This window comes from Pan paniscus, chromosome 10, assembly GCF_029289425.2.
Source record: "Pan paniscus chromosome 10, NHGRI_mPanPan1-v2.0_pri, whole genome shotgun sequence".
Lineage (NCBI taxonomy): Eukaryota > Metazoa > Chordata > Mammalia > Primates > Hominidae > Pan > Pan paniscus.
Genome location: NC_073259.2, coordinates 74,078,606 through 74,100,963, shown reverse-complemented (window position 1 = coordinate 74,100,963; position 22,358 = coordinate 74,078,606). Strand labels below are relative to the sequence as shown.

Sequence of the window (22,358 nt, the reverse complement as noted above, 5' to 3'; positions counted from 1 at the left end):
ACCTGGCCCTAAAAATTATACATTCTAAAGGTCTATTTCTGGTATATAAAACTATAATTGTACTTCTTACCTGGGTAATAAAATAATCTGTGCACCAAACCCCCATGACACAAGTTTACCTATATAAGAAACCTGCTAATGTAGCCCTTAACCTAAAGTAAAAGTTTTTTAAAAACTTAATAAAAAAATAAAATGCAGTTGCCTTTTTAATATTGATCTTCACACCAATAATCTTATACCAGGCTATTTAAAATTTTTTATGGTTCCAACATTATATATTCTTTCTAGTTTTCTATATATACAGCCATATAGTCTGTAAATAATAGTTGTTGTTGGTTTTTCTTTTCCAGTTATCACACCTTTTTTTTTTTTTTTTTTTTTTTTGAGACAGAGTTTCGCTCTGTTTCCCAGGCTGGAGTGCAATGGCGTGATCTCGGCTCACTGCATCCTCCACCTCCCAGGTTCAAGCGATTTACCTGCCTCAGCCTCCTGAGTAGCTGGGATTACAGGCATGTGCCACCATGCCTGGCTAATTTTGTATTTTTAGTAGAGACGGGGTTTCACCATGTTGGTCAGGCTGGTCTCGAACTCCTGACCTTAGAAAATGCGCTCGCCTTGGCCTCCCAAAGTGCTGGGATTACAGGTGTGAGCCACTGCGCCCGGCCCTGTTATCACACTTTTGACTTCTTTTTTCTTTGTTATTTTACTGGCTCTGATATCTTGTATAAAGTGAACATAGTGATAGCAGGCATTTTTGTCTTAGTTCTAATTTTAAAGTTAATGCTTTTACTTTTTTCGCATTGAGTAAATGTTTGCCGTAGAATTTATTTTTTGGGGGGGGGGTAGATGTTTTTGTTTGTTAGCAAATTTGACGTTGATTTTTGAAACAGATTATGAGTTCCCATGCAGATCTGAGTGTTTTGGAGTTTGAAACTATGAGTTCCTGTTAGAATGAGAATAAAATTTCTCAGAGGAAGGTCTCTGTCATATTTTTATTTTTAGCCACTCCTCAAACCCCCACTCCCAAGTGCCACCTTTCCCTCAGCCTAATATTGTATAAGCACTCAATAAACACCCATTGATTGACGTCTAGGTTTTATTTATTTATTTATTTATTTTTTATTTTTTGAGACGGAGTCTCACTCTGTTGCCCAGGCTGGAGTGCAGTGGCGTGATCTCGGCTCACTGCAAGCTCTGCCTCCCGGGTTCACGCCATTCTCCTGCCTCAGCCTGCCGAGTAGCTGGGACTACAGGCGCCTGCCACCACGACTGGCTAATTTTTTGTATTTTTAGTAGAGACGGGGTTTCATCTTGTTAGCCAGGATGGTCTCGATTTCCTGACCTCGTGATACGCCCACCTTGGCCTCCCAAAGTGCTGGGATTACAGGCGTGAGCCACCGCACCCGGCCAATGCCTAGGTTTTTATATGCTTCTAGTCCTGGGAGTTGATGGTACATTCTGCATAAAAAACCCTTGTCAGCTTAACATTGTTCATCCTGAAGCTGACCTATTATAGATGTCCATTTGTTTGTCTTTACATCTCAGGTGAAGCAAGCACCCACAAAAAGGTTCGTGTGTGTGTGTTTGTTTGTGAGTGTGTGTAAACTTTTAGCTCTTTTAGTAATTCAGAGCTTCTGTGAGTTACTCTTAGAACTCTTTCAAATAAAATCCTTAACTTCCAGCAATGAGCACAGGTTAGAGCTAAGGTATCTAAACTGAGACAAATAAGCAGTATGAAAGAAAACTGGGAATATGAGTATTTTAAAATTTATTTCAGCCTTGGTGATAAGCAGACATTCTTTCTCTTTGTCTAGACCTTTGTATTAGTCAGCCATTGCTAAAATAATGCCGTATACCAAACTGTCCAGAACTCAGTGGCTTACCACAAGCGTTAGTTTTCTTGGTTCATGGGCCTGCAAGTGTTTTGGGGTAGATCTGCTTCAGGATGTCATTGGTGAGCCTTGGCTCTAGGCTCCAGGTTGAGTTTAGGTTTGCTCCGTATGTTTCTTCATTGGCCTTGTCCAGCACCAATCTCAGGAATGCAAGATGACAAGTCAAATTACACAATTTACAAAATTAGAAAACAGACTTTACTCTTGTATTTGTGTGACATGTGTTAACATCTCATTGATCAATGCTAGTCACGTGGTCAAGCCCAGTATCAATGGGGTAGAGAAATGTACTCTGCCCACTACAGTGCATCAGAAAGTTACACGGCAGAAAAAGGGAGTGAGTGAAGACCCGAGAGCAATAATCTAATCTACCACAGCCTTTCATATATGATGATTAAATGAGATAACATTATTATGAAGTGCTTAAAACATAGCAAATGCGCAGTAGGGTTTTTTGTTACTATTGTTATTATTTTATGTAAGATGAAGGTATTAAACTAGTTGATTTTTAGAATCCTCGATATATTTACATTTTTATGATTTTGTTTTTCAGTTTACCATTTAAGATTTCTTCTCTTTTTCCTTCTTTGTCTCTCTTTTTCTTTTCTATTATAATATAAACAATAATAACTTCAGCTTATACTTCCAGATTTTGGCTTTAATTAACAAATCTCTTTGGTATTGGTATGATTACATTCTTGTAATCTTTAATACCCTTAGAATCTTTAACTGCTGTAAAATTCAGTGCTGTGCCTGGTTGAAGAAACATGGGTTGTTTATTTACTCTTCCGTGTCTGCACTGGTTGAATGTTATCTTGTGCAGAAAACTGCTTTTGATTCAAACAGGCAACATGATTTCAGACCTAATTACTACAGAAGTAATTGCTCCTTGGCAAATGGGGCCTGCCAGTCTGCCCAGACTTTGAATGTCAAAGAGCCAACTGGAATACAGGGCATGTTCAGATCCTCTAATGGAAATCCATTGACCGTCTTGGTGTGACAGTCCAAAGGACTAGGGCTTTAGCCATCAAAATGTAAAATGGGACTCTCCAAATCCCCGTTTCATCTAAGGCCTCCAGACAATAGTTGCACCATGTAACATTTTGAGAAGATGGTGCTATAAACTGATTTTGCAGATCACCTATATTCAATCTGTGAAAGAAATGGAAGAGATCAAAAGATACTGATTGGAGATTAAAGAAAAAATCTTAGAGTTTTTAGTATGCTGCTGATACCCTGCCTTCATGGCTATGGAGTAAGAGGAAGAGGCTTCCTCCTCACCTAAAGTCAAGCAAAATAGGCTTCCCAGGGATAAATTGAGGTTTCTGATAGGATTCCCTGCTGTTTGGGGGATACAGTGGACTGGTATCTGACACATGGTTAAAGCACCTAAAAGCAAGATGCTCTGGCCAAAGCTTCCTGCTTTGTTGGTGCGACAGGGAATCACACGTGAGTCTTTTTCATGGATCAAATGTGGGCAACAAGTGAGAGAGAAAGCCATCCTTAAACTGCCCTAAGCCCTGCCCATGTATCTGATAGAGGGAAGGCAAGGAGACCTCAATAGAAAAGGCTGAAGGTGTACAGTGAAAGTCAGGTGCTCAGGGAATTGTGAATCACCAGCTAGAGGAAATGAATCCACCTAGTTCTGCAGGTGAGACATCTCTAGCGATGACAGGAGCTCTTCAAAGAACGCTTAATGCATCTCATGAGCAAGAATTAACCAGCCAGGGGGAAAGAGGGTCAGGTTGCATCAATATTGGTCAGGTAAGACCTTTCTCTCTGTAACCTTACCTCTCTTCCTTTCCTACCCCGGCGCCTAGTCCCACTTTCAATCTTGCATGGGGGACAGGACGCTTATTGAGTGAGGGAGAAGAGATGGAGAAGCAGGAGGGGAAACTAAGAAGAGGTTGAAGGTGCAGGCCCAAACTGGGGGAGGAGATCCCCAGTCGGAGAGGAGAGAAATTTTAACTTTAAACTCTATGGTTTTTGACTTGACTTTTAATTGTAACATGAGACTCTTTCAGGCAAAATGATTTTATTATCTGAAAATGCCAGGAAAAACCAGTTTCACCTTCTCAGAATTTCTTCCAGGAGCAGAGGAAGAACTTGCCCCATAGAATGAACCAGGGTTGAGATGGGTGTTGTTATATTTGCACCCAACTAGTTCACACTATCAGAGCGAGAGCATTTTGTTTTGTTTTGCTTCGTTTCTCTCCAGGCAGTTCCCTGACTCTCCATTCCAAAGACAGTGTTTTTCAATTCCTACTCACCCTGTGTACTATATTCCCTTTCCAGCAGAAAGCACGGAAGAAACTTGGAGGTAGGAGCGGAGGATGTATGAAAATTGAAAAGTTACCCAACCAATGACTTCCATTTCTAGCACCAGCACCTCATTTGAAAATTTCTCCTACAGATAGACCATTAAAGATTCCTTTAAATAGTTCCCCAATGTGACCATCAGAATCACTCGGAAAGATTTTTTTTAAATGACGTATTTCCCTTTCTAGTGGTGACTACATATCCATGAGAACATGCCTCTCACAAAAGACCTCTTTTATCCCTCTCCAGAAGAGGAAACACAAGGAGTGCCTGATGCAGAGCCCCAGGCACTTCATGGATATGAAATACCCAGGATGCTATAAAATCGCCAGGGTTTTTAGCCAGGCACAAACAGTAGTTTTATGTGTTGGTGGCTCCACTGTTCTCTGCCAGCCTACAGGAGAAAAAGCAAGCCTTACAGAAGAATGTTCCTTCAGGAGGAAGCAGCATTAAATCACCCTCTATCAAGATGAATAGGAACCATCTTGATAAGCATATTCTGTATTTAAAAAGAATTACAGATTACTATGCTCCACCCTGGATCCACTGACCGAGAATCTCTGGGAAGTTTAGGAAATGTCTTCTAAATCTTTTGAACAATTGTGGCCAACTGGGCTACAAGTTGGGCATTTGGGAAGATGGGTGGGACATTTTGAGGGTGCTGGAATCTGCGGTAAATTTATTGCTCTGAAAAGACCATGTATTCAGGTGAAAGGAGTCAGGCGTAAAGAGTTTTTGCTATGTTTTCTATTTTTTTCCCCTTCATCTTTAGAACATTTAGATTGCTATTTTAAGTCACTGGATGGATGTTAGAGTGTTTACTGGATTGGTCTTTTTCCACTGTATTGGAACATTACTTCTGTTCTAGTGGCTTTTTGGCCATCTGGTAATTCTGTGGATGGGAGCAAAAATGGAAAACAGAGGGCACTATTAGCCCACAACTCCAAAACATAACAGTTGTCTGACTTTCCACCAATCCTGCCAAAACTAGGCCAATGACAATATTGTTTCTAACCCACATGCATCCCTCAGGCCAATTTGGAAACCCATCCCTTGTAGCAGAACAAGTCTGTCACTAAATGGAAAAGGATCAATAGGTTAAAAAATAAAGATTAGGTCCAGGAGTTTTGCCAGCATCAAGAAATATGCTCCATCAGGAAAGCTGGGTGTAGGATAATAATAATTCTAATTTTCTTTGTCTTTTTCTTTGGAACTCTTTGCAGTTGTTGAATAAGGACCAAATGAAATGCAATGCACTGCTTTATTAGTGTTCTCTTAGCCAGTATACTAATTATTTTTCCTGACAAATGTCTGTGAAGAGGGTGTTAGAGTAGCCTGATTTATGGCTACTTTGCTTTGCAAGTCATATGCTCATGTTAGGAAAGCACAAATAGAAGAATATTTTAAGTGCCAAAAATATGAAATGTTAAACTTTATTTTTGAGTGACTTTATTTTTGTTCTTGATTTAGAAGCATTAATATATTTTTTTGAGAACTGAACAGTGAGGGAGATCTTTTGGCTGGTGTGAATTCTTATAGGCTAGAGAGAAATACATTTATCTACTTCTTGAATTTTGAGTAGGTTGTTGAGAAATTTTAGATAACGTACCTTCTATACCCACTTAAACACTGGGAGATAGGGGGACTGGGGAATGGCATTTTATTGTACCCAGGTTGAAGGACAAGAATTGGTTTGTTTGAGGGGTGAAGGAAAGAAGGTGATAATTATTCTTAAATGACTGAAGGGTTGTCATAGGAAAGACTTTTGCGATGCTCCAGGGGACAGAACTACAACCTTCTCCTTCACTGCCCATACTGAGTTGATTACTAAATACTGATGAGAATCTTATTTCATATCTCTCGGATCTGTTGATTCATCCACATCCTCACTTCTGCTACCTTAGCCTAGACATATTTTCTCTTGCAGGAGGAGGGAACAGAGAGAGGGCAGGAGGAAGAGTGGGGAAGAAACTCATACACTGTTTACAGGTATCCTCTTGTTCTTTCTTATGTTTTCTCTTTTCTCTGATTCATTCTCTTTACTTCACTCAGAATAATTTTTCAAATCAGAAAGCGAATCATGTCACTTGTTCACATAATATTTTCTACTGACTCCCCATTGCCTGGGGAATAAAGTCTGAGCCCCTCATTGTGATGTACAAGTCTCTTCTTAATATGTGTCTTACAGATTTTTGCCAGTCTTAGCATCTAGTCCACAACTTTAATTTTGGACATACAGAGCTACTAGAGGTTTCCTAAATGTCCTTCTCTTCCATGCTTCTGTGCTTGTATCCATACTCTTCCTGGTACCTGGAATGTTGTTTCTCTTTTGATTCCTATTCATCTTTTAGGGCATCCTCCTCCAGTTTCTCAAAGCATTCTGTACATCCATACATTGGCATTTATTAATTCTGTCATCAGACCCTCTGTCCCTACCTCCAGGATACCGTGAGTTCCCTGAAGGCAGTTGTGTCTCTATCCCCAGTTCCTAGCACAGCGCGTTTCTGCAAGGAGCTCTGTTGAAGCTATTTACAGGAGGATTTCATCTTAATGTGGGTTAGAACTTTTAAACAATTATGGCTGTTCAAAAATTGAAGAGGCTGTCTGATACAGAGGAGGTGCTTAGCAAATAAGTAGAATATTGAATGAGTTGTGAATACTTGAATTTTCCTATCACCAGGAAGTACTCAAGTCAACTTAGACAGGCTTATTGAAACACTGTAAGAAGTGTTTCATGATGAACCATTGAAAAATTTCCAAGAGTTATTGCAGTGTACTTTTACTATATATATGTGTAAAATACACACACACACATATGTATTTTGAGCTATATAGATCAGATTACATAAGAAGTATAAAATGTTATATATTTTATGTTATATATAATTTTGTATATAAAATAACATATATTTTATGTTACATATAATTTTATATATAAAATAACTGATTTTTTCCAGGTCATAATTCTTTCTCTTTTTTCTTGTTTGAAGAACAGTCAACTGTGAATATTATTTAAGATATTATTTTTCTTACTTTCAGCACTAGGGCTGTTCACACCTTTTCAGTTCCCTTAAACAAGTCTTCAGGGTAATTCTGGCTGCTATTGACAACTAAAGCACCTACATGATGGGAGCAGATTAGAAAAAGTAAATAGTTTGGAGAGGAAAAAAATCCCATATTTTCTCCTCAAAGTTAGAGAAAAAGAAAATTATGCAAAAAGGGAAAATATGTAACTCTCATAATTTTTAAGACTAACATGTATGACAATTTATAAAATTATCTCTTTGAATATAGCACATTATGTCGCTTTATTGTTCATCCAACTTATCAAAACATCACAAGTTATATAGGAAAGGTACTACCAATTATTATGATGGATCCCTCAGTATAGGCAAATACTAACCTTGACATGTCGTAGTGGTAATCTTGATACTATCTTTGAGATAAACCGTATGTCCTGAAAGAAACTTGTCTATACAAGGTCAGGATAATATTATAGACAGGCACAATGGAGGTATAATTAGAGATAGATGAGGTGACAAAAATTACAAAGTCTCAAGCAAGACAAGTTTGTTTCTCCATCATGTAAGAGGGTGGAGACAGTCCTGGGAGAGTAGGTGACTGCTCCAAAAGCATATTCAGCCAACCGTGTTCCAACTGATACTTTGTGGTCTGTGCCTGGATCACCTGGAGGGTTTTTCTTTTAAAACACAGTGCTGGGCCCCAACTCCAGAGTTCCTGATTGAACAGTTCAGGGGTGGGGCTTGAGAATTTGCATTCTCAAGTTTTCGGGGGAAGCTGTTGCTGCTGGTCAGGGAAGTACACTTGAAAATGCACTACCCTATGGTGCTGTCCTCATCTGGACCAGCCCATGGGAAAAGAAAAACAGAAAAAGATATGATCTGGAGATAATGCACACTTTTTTGCTGAGATTCTTTTAGGCAGATCAGAGTCAAATGGCCTCACCTATCTCCAAGAAAAATAAAAATGCAGCAGCTTCCATTATTAAAGGGAAGAAGAAATCATTCCAATATTGAGTCTTCTGACCTGTGAACAAGATATAGCTCTCCAGTTATTAGGGTTTTCTGTAATTCTCTCAGCAATGTTTTGTGGTTTTCGGGTACAAGTCTTTCACATCTTTTATCAGATTTATTTTTAAGTATTTCATAGTTTCGGTGGTATTACATGTGGTATTTTTAATTTTTGAGTGTTTCTTACACATATAGAAATACAATTCAATTGTCATTCTCTTCAAATTGATCTAAAGATTTAATAAAAATCCAATAAAAGCTTAGCAGGTTTCTTTTTGGGTCAAAATTGACAAGCTGATTCTAAAATTCATGTGGAAAGGCAAAGGACCTAGAATAGTCAACTTGAAGAAATTGGAAGGCTAATATCACCTGATGTCGAGATTTATTATAAAGTAATCAGTTATGGAGATGGAATATCTAGTAAAAGCACTGTTGGATTGAAGTAGAAATTATCACTATTACTACATCTTTCCTTCTTCTTACTCTACCCTCAGACTCTCAGGGCATGAATACTATGGTTTTATGGACTGAATGTTTGTGTCCCCACCCCCATACCCCCCATTTACATGTTGAGGCCCAAAGGGTGGGGTCCTATGATGAGATTAGTGCCCTTATAAGAAGAGGCACCAGAGAGCTTGTTCTTTCTCTCTCTGCCATGTGAGAATACCATGAGAAGCTAGGCTGTCTCCAACTCAGGAAAAGAGACTTCACCAGAAACTGACCATGCTGGCATCCTTGTCTCAGACTTCTGGCTTCCAGAAATGTAAGCAAATAACTTTTTCTTGTTTAAGCCACACAGTCTATGGTATTTTGTTATGGCAGCCTGAGCTAACTAAGACAATGGTAAAGACATAAGGATAGACAAATAGGTCAATGAAACAGAACACAGTACAGAAATAGACCCACATATACATGGACAACTGATTTTTGACAAAGGTGCGGAGACAATTCAGTGGCGAAAGGATAGTCTTTTCAACAAATGGTGCTGGAACAATCGGACATCTACATGCAAAAGAAACCAAACAAACATCCATCCAAACCTTAAACTATATATAAAAATTAACTCAGAATCCCAAATTGAATCATAAACCTAAATGTAAAGCCTAAAACTCTAAAACTTGTAAAAGAAGACATAAATAAAATCTTTGTGACCTTGGTTAGGCAAAGATTTCTTAGATATGACACCAAAGGTTTGGTCTATAAAACAAAAAGATGGATAAATTAGATCTCATCAAAATTAAAAACTTCTGCTTGCCAAAGGATATTAAGAGAATGCAAAGACAAGCCAGAGACTGAAAGAAAATATTTGCAAAGAATATATCTGCTAGAGAACATGTATCCATTATATACATAGAACTCTCAAAAGTCAATAATATAAAAATAACACAACAAAAAATGGGCAGCAGATAGACTTAACCAAAGAAGATATGTGGATTTGAAATAAGCACATGAACAGATGCTTCATATCATTATTCATTAGGGCAATACAAATTAAAACCATAATGAGATACCACTGCACACTTGTTAGCACTGCTAAAATTAAAAAGATTGATATACCAAGTGTTGACCAGAATGTGAAGGAATGGGAATTCTCATACTGTGGTGTTGGGAATGTAAATTGGCATAGCCAGCTTGGAAATGTTTGGCAGTTTCTTAAAAAGGTAAACGTACCTTCTCAGAAGACCTAGGCATTCCACTCTGAGGTATTAAAATCATATGTCAATAAATACCCTTTGGCATTATTGTTCACAATAGCCTCAGACTGGAAAAAAATCAAAAGCCTAACAATAAGTGAATGAATAAGCAAATTGTGTCATGTTCATATAATGAGATGCTACTCAGCAACACAATGGGAGGAACTATTGGTAATACAACAACATGGCGATACTTTGAGATTATTATGCTGAATGAAAGAGGTCAGACATAGAGTACATATTGTATGAGTCTATGCTTATAAAACATTAAAAATGAAAATTTATTTCATTGACAGAAGGTAGATCAGTTGTTTCCTGGGGTGAATGTGTGGGAAGGGGTAGACAAGAGGAATTACAAAGGACGTGAGGAATTTTGGATGTGTGGAACATACCGTCGCCCCTCCACATCTGTGAATTCTGCATCAGTGAATTCAACCAACTGTGGATTAAAAATATTTGGAAAAAATTTGTGGCCATATTTAACATGCACAGACCTTTTTGTCATTATTCCCTAAACAACATAGCCTAACAATTATTTATATAGTATTTACATTGTATCAGGTATTATGAGTAATCCAGAGATGATTTAAAGTATATGGGAGGATGTGCATAGGTTATACACAAATACTACAGCATTTTATATAAGGGAATAGAGCATTTGAGGACTTTGGTACCTGAGGGAGATTCTGGAACCAATCCCCCAGTGATACTGAGGGATGACTGTATTGACTCTCTTAAATGTGGTAATTATTTTATGGGTTTTACATATATCAAAACATCAGATTGTATACCTACTGTGTTTATAGTATGCCTGTTTTATTATACCTCAGTAAAGCTGGAAAAAGAAAAAAGTATACAAGGAGATAATGGCATATGATGTTATCACAGATTATATATATATATTTTTAATGCTAGAATTCACTTGAACTAAATGGATATCTGACTATTTTCAACTATTTTTTTAAACAGATTCATGTGCATAAAAGCCTAAGTATGGATGTGGCTCAAGGGATGTTTTAGTTATGTTATCTTCCTGTTACCAAATGGGAAACACATATCTAGAGTAAGAACGATTGAGAGGAAGATATCAGCAGACCAGGATTTTAGTTCCAATTTCCCCAAATGCATGGGGAAATTTATCTGACCATTCTAATTTTGCCACTTGTTAAAATGGCCAAAATAATACTTAACGCAGAGGACATAATGGAAAAAGGAGAAGAAATATCTAGTAAAAGTACTGTTACATTGTTTGAAAAAGGAATTATTACTCTCACTACATATTCTTTTCTCCTCCCTTCTCCTTAGTTTTACCAGTCCCTGGAAATCTCTTTTACCATTCAGCTTCAGTTGGCATCTTTCCTATTTAAAGCAAAATGTGTTGAGTCGGCAGATTTGACTGACTTCTAAAGCCTCTAGTGACTTGAAGCTGACAAACTCTTAACTCTTTTTGGCCCAGAAACTGAAGCTAAGGGATTTGTCAGTTTCAAGTTGCTTTTGAGGCTACTGTGGCTTTTCCCCAAGCTTGGTCTTGCCATAGTGGCAGATTGATTGAAGAGTGAGTGAATTAGTGTTTATGTCTAAGCTGAAGCTTTGACTAAAGCTTAGCTACCGTAAGAAGATTAGGAGGGGAGGAATGAAATGCATTCCTTCACAGATGGGGATGTTAGGATTTTCCAGAGGTGTCTATTTAGGGCGAGCCATTTTGGCTGTCTGTCAGTGCCCAGCACAGGGACTGCCCACCCATGAGACGCTTGCATAGGTGCTTCAGAAAAATAGCATCGGCATGTCCCTAAGTAACATTACTGTAGCATTATTACCAAGCATGAGGGTATAATGAGCAGCCTATGAGGCTGACAGAACATAGAGGATTATGGGCATTTGTAAAATGCCTCCGCGGTGATGACCTCTCCCTTTCTTACAGGATGGGGGAGCGCTTCAACCAGTAGTATACTGGTAAATGTTTAACAACTGGCTCTGGGGAGTGGGGAGAGCCCTGATTTTTAGTGTTTGCCAATTTCCATGGTTTAAATATTATTGCTATGGCCAATTTTAAGCTTCCAACATATTGTCAGTTGGCTCACAAAATTCCTGAAGATTTAGGTTGGCTCTCAAAAGCTGGTGAAAGCTGGCTCCAGAGCAATACTGGATCCAACAAACCAGCGGGCGAGGCCCACCCATTAAGTAAAGGATAGAGCCATTCTCTATATCTTGCTCCCAGCTCTACCCTGGACACTCAGGGCATGAAGAAATGCCTGTTACGGTTCATGAATTGCCTAAGGTAACACAAGCTCTCAGAGATAGAAATGAAACTTTAAAAATGAAAGCATGGATGTGATACTGTCTTTTTCCTTCTCATCCTTTTTGATTGGCCATCAGTGTGTCTTGTACAGTTTGAGTCATACCAAAGAAGATTTCTCAACTAGCAGGATCAAAGTTCTTTTTAAAGAGTTGATTTTTTTTTTTTTTTTTTTTTCCGGAGCTAAAATGGTCTCCCCAGCTGCTAAGAAAAGAGGAAACTGTGGTGTTTTCTCTGGAACTTTCCCCAAGCACTCTAGTTTTCAGTGGGGTCAGTGTGATACCATTCCCTAAGAATGTTTTGGAAATTCACTGGGAAGATGTTTAATCATCCCAGTGATTTTAGGTTTCACAATGGCTTGGCTATTAACAATAGCATGCGAGAAGGCAGGAATGCTAAGGATCTTGTGGAGCACAGGACAGTCTCACACAAAGAAATGTCCTGTGTTCTGTACAACTTCAAATGTTCCCCCCAGCCATTCTTGTAGGTGAAAAAAGCCACTTACAATTTTCTAAGCTTGGAATGTAACTTCATTTTACCTATGGACATGATAGGCCCTTGTACCGCCTAAACATACATGAAATTTTTTAAGAATGCAGCTGCCGTGTAAGCTGAAGGGAAACTACCTGACACTTTATTGAGAACATTATTGAGCATGACATCATGTTTAAGGGTTATCCCCCAGTTTGGAGAAGCATATCATTGCCAATAAGATGACCCAGCATTGGTAGCTGTTACACATTCAAGGTGATTTTAAGTAATAGGAATACAGTTATTAATTACCCTTTGTTTAAAAATGTCAAATATAAATTAAGTGTCTCTTAAATGCAAAGATTTATTACAAATAAGTGCAAGCACGTGACTGCTTCCTGAAGTCTTTGGACGTAATTGTGTTTGAATATTTTCCTTTTGAAATACATATAATGTTATTATATTTAATTGGTTTACTATCTGCTCAGACTACTCAGGAAATCCTCAACCTCTCTCTCCTCCTTATTCCTCAGGGTCATTCATTTAAGTTCTGTTGGTTCTATTTCCTAATTTTGCCTTCTCCTGTTTATACCAATGCTGCCTTAGTTCAGGCTCACACTCTTTCTTGCTTGACTATTCCAAAGTCTACCCTCATTGTACAATTCCTTACTGTACAGTCTTTTATCATCCCAGTCCATTCTCCACATAAATGTTAAAGTGATCTTCCTAAAACACAAGTCAGGGAGTGTTATTTCCTCACTGAAAACATCACTGGGTCCTAGCTGAATAGAGAATGAAACCCAGACTTCTCAGAATGGCACATGTGACAATCACTGTTGATCTTCATCTGCCCTCAAGTCATGTGTCAGCCACAGTGGCCAGACCACCCATGCCATTCATTTGTCTAGGTTTGAGCATGCTATTGTCTTTGTTTGAGGAATCTTTCTCCTCCCTCCTACCAGCCTGGAGAATTTCATTCATTCTTTCTGACTCAATCCAAGTTTCTATTCCAAAACTCACCGACTTGAATGGTTTCAAGTGATCTGTGTAGTCATCTCTATTATGATGCTTAGTGTACTCTATTAGAACAGGCCTATGACCACCAGGCATGACCTAAGCCCATTCCCCACCCCTAATTTGTCTATATGAGAAGACTGGGAAGTCGGGGAAAGAAAGACACCAGGATCCTTTGCCTCAAGGGGAGGGTTTGGAATGTAACTTCATTTTACCTATGGACATGATAGGCCCTTGCTTTCCCAGCATGTCAAAGACAAATGAGGAGGGATCCAAGAGGACTTCTTGGAAGAAGAGGACCACCTGCATCTTGACCTCTGCCTGGATGCTTGCTGCACGACAGAATCCATAAGGTCACTGGGTTGCTTTAATAGTAAATTGTGCCAAGAGATTTCATGCCAGAACAGCAGTAATAAATACCATTCATCAAGAGATTATTGTGTACCAGCAATATGCTGGTACACAATTTATGACCCACAAAAAAACCTTCTGTGGTAGACATGATGTTCTGTTTTGTAGAGATGAGAAAGCTGATGCTTTGTGAAGCTAAGTTACTCTTGGTGACCAACCTGTAAATGGCGAAGGAGATCACTCTGTTCTAGGGCTGCTGAGGTAAACTTCATCCACTTTCTACTATGCCAGGCCACAGAGTTTAGAGGGTAGGAGGAAAAAGACCTGGTCATTTTTAAAGATATGCCAATTATATCAAAGTAATGAAACGAAAACTGAGACTAAATAGGCAATCCGGAATTATTACCTTTTGCAATTTTTAAAGCCATTCTATAGCAGGTACAGCAGTATTTCCATTTCTAGTTTTAGAAAGGACAGTAACTAAATAATATGTTGCTAATGTTGTTATTTTAGTTTGTTTTAAATATTTCTTTCTGGCATGTTATAAGAATTTCTAATTTCTCCACCATTTCTAGAAAACAGAATATTTGTGTTTTTGAACTAAAAATCATATTCCTCTTCATTTTTTTGTAGATTTCAGAGCACATATACAAATATTTGCTAATTTGTTCCTCACAATCACACTATGCTGGAGAGAGGTGGCTATCATTATCTTATTTCGCACATGATGAGATCCCGGGTGCAAATCAGAGATATTCAGCAACTCCCTCAAGGTCACACAGTGATCCAAAATAGAGTTGAGACTCAATCTTACATCTTCCCTCTCAAAACCTTCCTTGTCATGCCTCACTAGCAACACACATTTTTTATTTACTGAATAAGTATATTTCATGTAGCTATTTATCAGAATTTAGAAGCTGGAAGCTGAGGGTATGCACAAGTTATTTCTGAAATTCCACTTATAAAAATGAGTCTTAATATAAATTACAGTTGCATTACATGGTTGTCATAGCTAAAAGCTATGAGGTTTTCTTATGTTTAAATTTTTGAATAATTAAATGAACAGCAGCACGTACAATGTAAATTCCTTAAATTTAATTAAATGATACCCCTATATAAAGGACTATTGTGAAAGTATGTGTAATGATTAAAGGGTTTAGTACATACAGAGTAATTTTCCCTAGTGCTTAAAAGGTCACCAGAAAGAAAAAAGTGACAAATATGCTGTTTTAAGCTTTTTTTTTTTTTTTGCCACTTTAAAAATGTCACAGTGAGTGAAAGGAAAAAGCTGCCCGATAGCAGATGAATGGGTATTGACAGCTGCACCAGTGTTAAATGCTGCATGGCAGAAAAATCTAGTGAAGAAAAAACAAACTGTATTCACGTTTCCATATTGCTTTTTATTAAATTTAAGTACAGCGACTTTAACTTTGATTTATATCTGAATTTGGTAATGAAGGCAATTTGTTAGACAAATCTATGTACACACAGAAAAGATAGGTATATAATATAGGACATTTTAATCATGCACTAAATATAAAATTATCTTGACAACACATGTGATATTTTATGGTGTCCATATGGTATTGCATATGCAGTTTATAATATACAACTGGTATCTGGATAACATATGATATAGATATAAAGCACACCCTACAAGCTTAGAATTCTATGATTACACGTACACACACACACACACACACACATACATACAGAGAAGCGATATGGTTTCTCTGCTTTAAATATACATTTAACCTCTGCACCCATGTATTCATATTATGAAGGGCTCGAGTTACTTCTGGGGGTGTGTGAGATTTCTTTTGGTTTGAACAACTCTTTCCCCAGAAGCCTGGAAAATTCATCATATTGGATAGCCAGGTGTTCTCCATTTGCAAATATTATTACCTTATAGGATTAGAAAAAGGTTTAATTATGAGAAAGGGAAAATAAACAATGCAGTCGGCAGAAAATGTCACCATACTCCATAGTCAGGCAGTGTCCTATAGATGGCATTGTCTTTGGGCATTCATAATGCACGGGGTAGGAGGTAACTTTTAAGCTGGAAACCACAGAGTTTCTGCTGGCAGTCTCTAATGCTGTCAGGCTGCCGCACTGGAGCTCTGAAACTAGACTTTTTGCTCTTTGTCATTCTTAAACGTGACCATCTTCCTCTGAGGCAGGCCTGACTAATGTTTTTCCTGAATAACCATCGTTCCCAGGAGAAAGTCATCTTCAACATGCAATCTTAATCACCACAAGCAAATTTCTTGTGTATCTGTCTACCCCACTAGACAAGAGCAAAGACCCGTCCTGTTCATTCTCGGATCCCTACCACCATAGTGCAGTACCTGTCATCTACTAGGTGCTCAACAAATAAATTCAATGAATGAATGAATGATTGCAATAGTATTTCTACCTAAAGTGGAATACCTTTCTGGAGTTCTTTAGTACTGGGGGTAATTTGTTGTACTTTTGTTGCCAGAATCACAAATAAATGAAGCCTGTCTTCAATTTTCATGAGTTTCTCAACTTTAGGAGTCTATTTTTGAAATAACTCTTTCATACTCTGCTGTCACAGTTGGCTCTGGTAACAATACTCCTGCAAAGATGATGTTTCTCCTTGTGCTTGGGGCGTTTGGTTAGGCAGATTAAGAAAAAGACTTGAAGAATGAACAAACATCACCTTAAGCTACATAGTTATAATCCATAAGAAAATAGTGAATAGTGCTAATGGAAAATACCTGAACTTTGGAGTTTTAATTTATTTTAACTTTGCAAACATCTGCAGTGTAAACTAATATCAAAAAAATTACATGAACAAAATTACTTTGTTGTATAATTAGAATATTCTACTAGCATACATAAATTTTGAAGTGAATGCTGTCATTTTTTGTTTTTAAAAATATATTTTGTGATGGATGAATAATAATCACACCTGGAAACAGTTTTATAAATAAAAAATTAAATTGCATAAAATTATATTCAAAGGTGCTATTGAGTGTCAGAATTGGTTAGAAAAGATTATTATTTAGACCCTAAATACAAGCTTATGTGTTTACTAGATGTATTTATTTTTTCACAGCCAAATATGCTGTAATTTAAATGCGTAGAAACGGCATTAATGCATTCTGAGCTATGGTCATTTTTATTGTTTTCCATGATAGTAATGCCTCTAACTCTATTACCAAATAAATCTCCCCCTAGATTTTGTAGATCTCTTGAGCTATGTGTTGACACCAAAACAAGCATATGAAAAACCAAAACCCTGTCAATCTATTAATGCCTATGTGATGTCAACCCATAGCCTCAACTCATTTTTCCTCACTGAATCGACTGATTTTTCAAATGGAATCAAACAAATATCTAACTATTTAGTTTCCTATTACACACTTGTAAGACTGAGGATGACTGAAAAATTATCTACTCCATGGCTTCCCATTCCAAGTTTTAATGGAGACTGGTAGTCCACTACATGTATTTACCTTACTGGCCCAGCCACTTGATGTCATGTTGGTCTGCACCCCCATAAAGAGTATCTACCCACGATGTTCTTAGGAAAAACGTAAAGATCATATTTCTGGGTTAGGTAAAATAATGAAATTGTTTGGTGTTTTCTAACCTCCACTTCTGGACCAGTAAGGCTAATGTCTGTTTCCAAGGGGAGTAACAGCAAGGCTAATTATTTATTACCCCTTCTTCCAGAAGGAGTCGAAACTCAACAGCTTTGCTCCCTATACTTCCCCTTCTCTCTATCACAACTGGAATGGCCTATAGAGAAATTAGACAGCTGTAAATGAACATCTGTCAATGTTCTGTTCATTTGATCCTGCCAATGGACTAACTAAAGACACATCTCTTACTAAAAAGGCTTAAAATATGTAGATTTATATTGTTGAGTGTATGATAGTTGAAGAGGCTTATTCAAATCCATGAAGACTTCTGTGTTGTTGAGTTAGACCAGAGAGAGTTTATTTTGGGGAGATTTCCCGCAAGGGAAGCTTGTGGTTGGGAGAAGCATATTAGCTCAGGGTGGTTGTCCTTTGGGAGTAGGCCACTTAATCTGAGGGAATTTGGGAAGGGTAGACTATAAATCCATAAATTAGAATTTGGCTGGAATACTAGGATCAATACCTCTCTTTTTAATAAAATTACCAAGGGACTGTTAATAATCCCTGAAGTCTGACCAAGAGCCAGACTTATAGAGCACTTATTACTTACTAAAACTGACTACATAAAACCAATAAGTGAACCATTCTTTATTTAATTGGCTTTGCTTGCTGATCATAATGGCCATTTGGACTAGCCACATGGTCAATAGGTTCTGTCTTTAATCTGAATATTTCAGATTGACCCTTTTCCACTCTTTTGTCTTTAAGCAAGTGAACACAGTGGCCTAAGAATGACTTTCACTTGTTTAGTTGGATTTTCCAAGTGGCCTAAATTATTTGTCAATAAATTGATTAGCACTATTGGGAGTCACAGGAACTCTTGAGTGATCAGGAGACTATATGGTTTCTGGAAGCCATAACCTGAGCCCAGGGAGTAAATGAAGTTCTGAGAGTAATTTAGGAGCTAAGAAAATTTAGTACATCAGATAATAACTTACTAAACAGTACCCTGGAGGTTTGAAGAGTTAATGTAATTTCTGAACCTGTGTAAGTTGTTGCCAGAGAGTAGCTTCACATGGATGGAAGAGAATTCAATGTACCATCATAATCTTTTACAGTATCTGGGTTTACCTTTGACATCTATTTTGGACTTGCTTCATCTCTAATTTTAAGTTTATGAAATGTGGGCTTCTTGGTAGCATTTTTAATCACCTCACCACCTTAGAAATTCTTTCCCATTCATACTATCTTCTCAGAATTTATAAAATAGATTTCAGAATTCACTATAATAAATTCCTTGCTCTAAATTTCGTTTGGATTCTAATTATTTTCCAAGTAGAAATGGTCACTGGTTTTTAGTCATATCAACTGTCTCTGAAAAGTTTCCTTTGAAATATCTCATTGTTAGAAGCAATTTTAAGAATATATTTTAAAACATATATGAGATACATGAGTTGCATGAGATATACAAGTTTTGTGTATTCCCAATCTGTATTTTAATACCACATATACTTCATATATATACTATGTGTATATAATACTACATATTTTTATACTACATATATAGTAGATGCAGTGTACATCAAAACACATAGTAACGTTTTTTTTTTTTTCTGGGGAGAAAGCAGGGGAATTGGACTAGTATAGGAAATAGAAGGAACTTTAAGTATATATGGAAGGCTTTATTTCTCTCAAAAAAGTATCACAAAATGTTAGCATTTATTAAAACTGTATAGTAGATATATAGGTGTTTATAATATCATTCTTTGCACTTCTCTATATTCTTAAGAAATTTTCAGTAGAAGAAAATGATTTAGAATGTTTTCCTTCATGATACATTCTTAATGAACTCTTTCTTGGAATTAATTTTCGTTTAAATTCTTAAATTTTTGTACTTTTTTCTTCTTTAAAATCAGAAAGTTACTTTGGCATTGTTTAAAGATGATGAAAATCTCATTTAGATCTGGGTTGAAAAATCCTTTCTAATTCATCAAAGCATTTATATTTTTTTAAACATTAATTTAAGTCTGTCCCTCAGACTGTCACATCTTTCTTAGGGGGTTTCTCATAGTCTTTTGACTACTCCATCTGCTCTTCTAAAAGGAGAACATCAAACTAGTTTGTTTGACGTGACACAATTAGATCTCAGATGCTCAGTTGCCTGACCATTTGTAAAAGCATTTTCTAGAAATTAGGAATAGACCAAAGAACTTCTGACTTTCTCTAAGGCCTTTATTTAGTTGATTTTCCATCACTTTGGTTTGTATTTCTATTCAACATCTTCAGTTGAAAACAAATAATTTTTGTTCAGGGTCCTTTTTCCCAAATAGCACTCCCATTGGTAATTAATCAGTGGTTATTTCTCCTCCTTTTCTACCTTTTTCTTTATCTTTTTGTTGAATTGTGTACTTTAGCATTAATGGCATCTAGCCCATAGTCAAAAGATGTGCTTCCTGAGTTTTAAAAATTGTGTTGGCTTGGAAAAACAATGCATGAAAAAAAATGAACACACATATATTTAGTTAGACACATAATAGCTATGTCATCTAGAGAGGTGGGGAGGTCAGCCACCTTCCCAACAGTCTCAGGATGGCAATACTTTGGTGTGGTTACCACGTTTTAGGTCGAATAACTCAACTTTGACAGCTTAGTCATATGAACAGACTTGATTTATTCCAACTCACAAAACACTGATGTATAAGCCAGTTGCCAGTTTATTAATTTATTCTGAGAAAGCTATGAAGTGATGCCAATGGTTCCTTCATTCCTTTCTTGTAGGGAAAAAAAGAAAACATAAAAAATAAGGCCATGGGCCAGGCGCGGTGGCTTACTACTGTAATCCCAGGATTTTGGGAGGCAGAGGAAGGTGGATCACCTAGGTCAGGAGTTCAAGACCAGCTTGACCAATGTGGTAAAACCCTGTCTCTACTGAAAATACGAAACATTAGCCGGGCATGGTGGTGAGTGCCTTAATTCCAGCTACTCGGGAGGCTAAGGCAGGAGAATTGCTTGAACCCGGGAGGCGGAGGTTGCAGTTTGCACTCCAGCCTGGGCAACAAGAGCGAAACTCCATCTGAAAACAAACAAAAACAAATAAACACAAAAAGAAATAAGACCATGACCAGGAAACTTGGTAATTATGGTATTAGAGCAAGAGGGGTTGGTTGAATGGCCTTGATCTGAAACATCCCTCCCTGAGACCAAGTGGTTTGGACGGCTCACACCATTTGGCCAGAGTGCTGTCTGCCCTGGACTATCCTGAGTAAACCTTAAGAAATCCTTCCTGTTTCTAGGCTTTTTTTTTTTTTAAACGGAGTCTCGCTCTGTCGCCCAGGCTGGAGTGCAGTGGCGCAGTGGCGCGATCTCGTCTCACTGCAAGCTCCGCCTCCTGGGTTCACACCATTCTCCTGCCTCAGCCTCCCCAGTAGCTGGGACTACAGGCGCCCGCCACCACGCCCGGCTAATTTTTTGTATTTTTAGCAGAGACGGGGTTTCACCGTGTTAGCCAGGATGGTCTCAATCTCCTAACCTTGTGATCTGCCCGCTTCGGCCTCCCATCTAGGCTTCTTGATGTTGTTTTTTCAGACTGGCTGAAATAGAACTGAGCATGACCATTTATTTATGTTAATAGTTTGGATGATGGATATGAAACACTCAGCATCAAGTATCGAGGAATAAATGTTGCTTGCTGGTGCTAAGGAGTCTACATTTTAGTGGCAAAAGCTTGGGCTCTGCAGACAAAGCTCAGATTTGAATTCCAGTTCTTCCCCTTCAAGTTGTATGGCCTCGAACAAGTTACTTATCCTGTTTATGCTTTACTTAGGGATAAAATGGGGAAAATAATTGGACCAATCTTATAGGATTGTTGAAGATTAAAAGAGACGACGCACAATGGCACTGAGTGTGCATTTAATATTGCTAATTTTCGTTGAGATTACACTAATCAGTCATCATTGGTCTTTTGTTCCTTTTAAAACTCATCTATCACTCATAGTTTTTCTCTTTGGTAATTATGCATCCATCTTGTCATGCATTTCTTGTTGATGCTGAAAATATTTTTTCCTCTGGATTTGCTAAGTTCCGGTATGGAGATGTTAAAAAATAAATGTAGGCACATTAAAATTTTAACAGGTTTATTTGAGCATTCAGTGACCTAGGAACTGAGCAGTGCCAGACCGCGAACAGTTCAGTGTTCCACTGGGGTGGTGGAGGTGGGCAAGAGAGAAAACTTTTACAAGGTGTTTGCCAAACCAAGACAAAGAAAATACATTTATTGGTGAAAGTGGAAAGTCCCTAGTTGGAGGTTAGTTGGCAGTTTCTGGTTAGTTCAGCTTAAGTATTGTTTTACTATTTACATTGGGGTTTGATTTGGTTTGCTCTTATAAGAACCCAAGGCATTGGAGCTGTCTCAGCCTAATGGCCTCCCAATTAATTTTTTTTTCTAACAGCAACATACCAACTACATATTCTATAGGTTATTGTTGTAATAAAATAAGACTCCCAGCAAGGTAACTTGACTCATTTAATGTTATGAATACTCCTTATTATAAAGCAGGATAATTGGGGAAATGCTTAGAAGCTTACAATATGAGACAATCATTTAAGTGGTTTTTACAGAGCCAGATGGATAACCTCATTCGTTCTCTAGCAGTTAATGAATAGCATCGATATTTTCCTGAGGC

At 37.7% G+C, this 22,358-nt stretch overlaps 1 long non-coding RNA gene and 1 pseudogene across 1 annotated transcript in view; both read left to right on the top strand.

Annotated features, from left to right (window-relative positions):
- The window catches only part of LOC134728443 (uncharacterized), a 49,586-nt gene that overhangs the window by 17,547 nt on the left and 9,681 nt on the right, over nucleotides 1-22,358 (top strand). The gene's annotated exons all lie outside the window — the stretch shown is intronic.
- On the top strand, nucleotides 4,424-4,664 carry LOC112441401 (small ribosomal subunit protein eS27-like; annotated as a pseudogene).